This window comes from Mus caroli, chromosome 9 (assembly GCF_900094665.2).
Source record: "Mus caroli chromosome 9, CAROLI_EIJ_v1.1, whole genome shotgun sequence".
Lineage (NCBI taxonomy): Eukaryota > Metazoa > Chordata > Mammalia > Rodentia > Muridae > Mus > Mus caroli.
Window position 1 is genome coordinate 83,294,733 of NC_034578.1, and position 5,598 is coordinate 83,300,330.

Here is a 5,598-nt window from a genome sequence, read left to right on the forward strand (position 1 = left end):
GCAGCATTAAACTTTTAGTAATAGATCTTCTATTTACCACATGTCTGTCTATTACCACTTATGTTTACTTGTTACTTATCTAACAGCAAAAAGAGAACAGCTAACAACTTATTTCNAGTTATATATGTGTATCAAAATATAGCAACACAATGAATGTCAACAAACCCTAAAGTTTCGGNCAGTGTCTGAATGGACTACAGCACAGTACACACACGCAGTCCAAGCCGAATTCTATGCAGATGCGGAGGGCCAGCCAGAGAAAAAAGCTAGTTCTTGGGATTCTTTGTAGACAAGACTGGTTCTGTTTACTGGCTCTAACTTCTAGATGTCTACTGCAATGTTAAAATAACAGCAAGACTTTCCCATCACAAAACCAAATCAACAGTTTGCAAAGACCAAGAGAAAAGTAAAGAGAATACTAATTGCTCTGGTTTACCTTTATCTGCAGCTCGTTTATTCTTTAATTACAGAGAAATAATAAATGTTATAGAGCTGTTTGTGCTTTACAAGAGCATAAACAAATACATATCTTTTCTTATATTGTGAAATGATATATATTTACATAGATATGTATTCATGCACATGCAGACACACAGACACCTACAGACNGACAGACAGGCNGACACACACACTCACACACAGTGCTGACTAATAAACACCCAAGTGGGTGATTATTTCTGACAGCTCTTGCTTAGACTTCACATGCAGGCTTCAAGTTAACTTTCTTTAAGCAAACAAAAGACAAAAGGAACTAGAAATATCTGAACCTTGGCCAATTAACTAGCGACACACCTTTCCTAGTAACTACTTAGATTTTAGAATGATTAACTAGAAGTTCCTGCTTATGAGCTGTTCTTTTATTTAAGCTCTTTGAAAAGCACTTCCTTTTTTTTTTTTAAAAAAAAAGAAAGATGGATTATGTTTTCCAGAATGTTCTTAATAAACCAGGCTGAAAAAGGAAATATGTAAGTCTAAAAATCTCCAAAAGATATTATTTTGGATTTTTAGAATCAGCTATTTTTNACATTATTGGAGAGCCTGGTGTTTCAAATAAATAAGATTAATTATCTGTTGTATTCAAATTATTGTGACACACGTTGTGAGACTCCACAGTGAAATGGGTGTGGTCTTTGTCTCCACAGAGGAAAATCGACAACATCACACCACCTTGCGTAGGCAAGGCCATCTGAGGATAGTGGAGCCAACTTGGAGACAGATTGAAGCTCAGANACAGCTTGAGGAAAAAGCTTTCCNGAGAAGCTCCTCANGAAAAGAAAAAGAAAAAAAGGAATGTGATGCATGCAGAGAAAGATGTATTTCCAGAAAATGATTGATAGCAAGAAGGAGGCAGACGAGCCCCAGTCTGCAGGGCAGTTGAGCCAAGTGCTGCAGTTCAAGCTGAGATTCAAAGGCAGTCACTGGCAGGGTGCTTTCTTCCTGCCAGGAGGTCAGAAACTGACGGATGAGGCCCATCCACAAACGAGCCACAAACGAGGAGAACACACTTTATCCAAGGTACCCTGATTTAAATGCTAACTAACTTACTTTAAAAACCACTTTGAGCACCTATATGAACCATGGCGTAGGCAAGTAGATATATAAAGTTTTCCATCACAACCAGGTCTAGGGAAGAAGTGATGGTCCCTGAACAAAGGAGAGGGGAAGGAGGGGTATGAGCCAGGACACAAGGGAGGGAGGCTGAACTTAGGGAGGATCATACAGAGTGAGCTATCTGGAGAGGCTAAGCTAAAGCATTGTCTCGGGGAGACTTGAGCTGCTTGTTGGAGGGAAGGCCTGGGGCTGATGGCAGCTGTACACATGCCATCAGGGTGAGAGCGGTGTAATGCTTGAGGACTGGAGGACCTACTGGGGAGAAGTAGCATTCATAATAAACTACCATATCCCAAGAAATGTTGATGGTGTGTTCTAGCTATTTTTTAAACACTAACACAGTTAGTAGAGCAATATTATTAACACCTTGACCTCTAAATAGGANAGTCATGGAATTGTAATAACTGGAATCTGAATGTCATGACGTTGCTCACTGACCCACTGGGTGGCCTCCAAGGGAATGTGCTTAAATTTTCCTAGTCGTCTCCCCCATCAAGACTAAATAAAACCATCTGGTGCAAAATGTATGGGGATAGAGGGGTACTAGGCAGTCAGGGGTGCTTTGGGGCCCTCAAAGGACATTTGGTGATGTTAAAAGTGTTAATCTGGGTGGGTGGGGGACTGGGGGGGGGAGTGTATTGGGGACTTTTTGGATAGCATTGGAAATGTAATTGAGGAAATTACCTAATTAAAAAAAAATAAATAAATTTAAAAAAAAGTGTTAATCTGGTTTGTCACAGCACTAATGAAAGACTAAAGTGTTCCCTACAATGTAGGGTCAGCTTATCTGGAAGATTAGCCAGGTCAGCATGCCAGTGCCTGAGGCGTTGTTAGCATACAGTAAATGTGGACTTCTGGCTATATGTTAATCATGGGAATCAAACTGAACACAATGTTTCTTTTAAGTTGCAACATCTGAAGGCTTGTGTGGTAAATTGTTAAAAATGCTCTACTGTTTGATCTGGAGACAAAAAGGGGAGAGTCTCCATTCAGAAATTCTATTGTGTTTGTTTGTTTTAAGACAGGGTCTCTCTGTAGACCATTGGCTGTCCTAACTCAATCTGTAGACCAGGCTGACCTTGAACTCACAGAGATCCATCTGCCTCTGCCTCCCAAGAGCTGGGATCAAAGGCATGCTCTATCACTGCCTGGCTCAGAAATTCTTTTCACACAACTGAGATATAAGTTAATAACCAATAATAACTAAAGTTGGCCTGCCTAGGGCTCATTAGTAAAGCTTGAGGTTGGGACAAAATTGAAGTCTGTTTGTTTATTTTGAAAGAGTCTCACTATGTAGCTCTGATAGAGCAAGAACTTATGCACAATAGCTTTGTTTGTCTCAGATTCACAGAGATCCTCCTGCCTCTGCCTCCTAAGTGCTGGGATCAAAGTGTGTACTACCACGCCTTGGCAGAATTTAGTTCTAAGGTGCCATGCTCTACAAACCAGCTTTCAAGGGAAAACTTCAACATTTATATTGTTAAATTTATTGTTAAATATTTCCCCAACACATTTTAGAAATAGAGAAGGAAGCAAATTGAGTGGCTGAGTGTTATCTAATCCTAGGTGGGATTTCTTGTCTAAAAATAAAACAAAACTTCCACAATCGACTTGGGTGTCCATAGTCCAGCCTTCCCTGAGGGATTTTAGTGTCTCTCCTTGCTCCAGGAACACAGATGCTACCAGAATGCACACAAATAAGGAGATCTTAGGTCTTTCAAGAAATTTGGTCATATTTGTGTCAGAAATTCAAATTATTTCTGTTGAATTTGGTGGGACTGAGAGGGGGTGGAGGCTTTCTCAACAACAACAAAGGTCGGCCTGGGTCATCTCCTGAGGAAGGCCTTGATTCAAGGAGCACTAAAAGCTTTTGCCATTTGTGCCTACGGTGCAAACTGGTATCACGATGAGCGCCTCTCTCTAAGGTCTCTCACCATGCTGAACAGGCTGGCCTTGAACTCAACCTACCTCTGCCTACTCAGTGCTGGGACCAATGCGGGCACTACCACACCTGGCTTTATTCCCACTTTCCAAGTAAGAAAGGTCAAACCGAGAATATAGTAACTCAAGTTAGCCATGTGATAACTGACTAGACCAGAGTTAGACTGAATAGGAGTGGAAAGCTGACCCAGCTCACTCCCCACCTCTCCTCTAGGCCCTCCCCTCCTCGCCAGCTCGCCCCTCCCCTTTCTGTCCTCTTTCTGCTTACCTGTCTTCCTGTGGCTGTTTTGCTCTGCTGTGNGGCTAATTAGCANTCTACCCCAGGTATACCCCTCACCCAGTGCGATTTACTTTCATGTACCTCTGTTTCACATATTGANGAGTTTTATACCGGTGTCACTTAAGGAAATATGCAGTGTGTGACAATTGAAATGACCAGAATCCTTAAAACTAAGGAGACAATCTCCCGCAGCTTTTCATGATTATACACACATATGCAATTTGGCAAATAGAGTCCTATGAATTCTTAAAAACATTCAAAGTCTTTCTAAAATACAGTACAGATGTGTTTGTTTCCCTTTCCTTCCTTCTTCTATTAATATTCATATTACCCCACTTCCCTTTACTCAGTAGTAAAATTGAATATGTGTGTATATATGTAACTTTTTTTGTTTGTTTGTTTTGTTTTTGTTTTTTTGAGACAGGGTTTCTCTGTATAGCCCTGGCTGTCCTGGAACTCACTCTGTAGACCAGGCTGGTCTCTAACTCAGAAATCTGCCTGCCTCTGCCTCCNGAGACAGGGTTTCTCTGTATAGCCCTGGCTGTCCTGGAACTCACTCTGTAGACCAGGCTGGTCTCTAACTCAGAAATCTGCCTGCCTCTGCCTCCCAAGTGCTGGGATTAAAGGCATGCACCAGTGCTTTTATATTACATTTGTGTGTTTGTGTTTAAATATCACGGTAAGCACGTGGGAGTCAGTTCTGCTCCTCTACCATTTAGACACCAGGGACCAAACTCCGGTTAAGCTTGGCGGCAATCCCCTTTATCCACTGAGTCATCTCATCGGCTTGATTTTTTTTTTTCACTTGTGATGATCTTATTTGTGTTCCTTTATGCATTTCCTTTATGCTCTGAGAAATCTCTCCAACACAGTTTAGGCCTGACAACCCTGGTAATAGCAGGAAAATGATCTATGTGAGGATATACTAAGGTATGTTAGCTAAACCATTTCCTGTTGGTTTTGTCTTTCTTCTGTTATGCAAAATATACAATACATATCCTTGGCCTGGATTTATTTTGGGCTCTAAATTCCTCTCTTCCCTTTATTTATTCTTTATATCTAGTCAGCAATTCACTCAGTTTTATCCCTAGTGCATCTCTGGGACCTGTCCTCTGGAGCAAACTCTAGCTTGATCCTTCACAGCATCAAGATACAACTCTAGCGATGCTCTCTGAGCTGCCTTCTCAACCTTAATTTCTCTGTTTCCTGTCCCATTTCTCCCCATTTCCTCTCCCTCTCTTCCAACAAAGAATGCCTCTGCTTCCAGGGTTAGCTGTCTTTTTGTGGGAGGAGGGGTGTATTGGGTTTATTGCCTATGTGCATATCTGTGTAGCAGGTGTGTGCTTCATGCACATAGAGGCTGGAAGAGTGTCGGGTCCTCTGGAACTAGAGTTACAGAGTGGTGAGCCACTATGTACTGGGACTTGAACCTGAGGTGTCTGGAAGAGGAGCCAGTGCTCTTAACCACTGACCTACCTCTCCAGCCCCCAAGATTAGCTTTCTGATGGACAGTTGGTCATAGCTTTTCTGAGAGCTCTGTAGGATTCTGAATAGTGTGCATGACTAAGACCAAGAGAAACTGTATGGCGAGGACACTGGGCATCAGTTCTCAGATAGACCTAGAGTTGACAGGAGTGGTGACAAGCTCCAGGCCCAGAAAGCCAACTCCATCTGCACTGCTGGCTCTGCTTAGCTTCATGTAACCACTGTCATGAAGGAATGTGGACCAGACTTAGCTAATTTCACACACACACACACACACACAC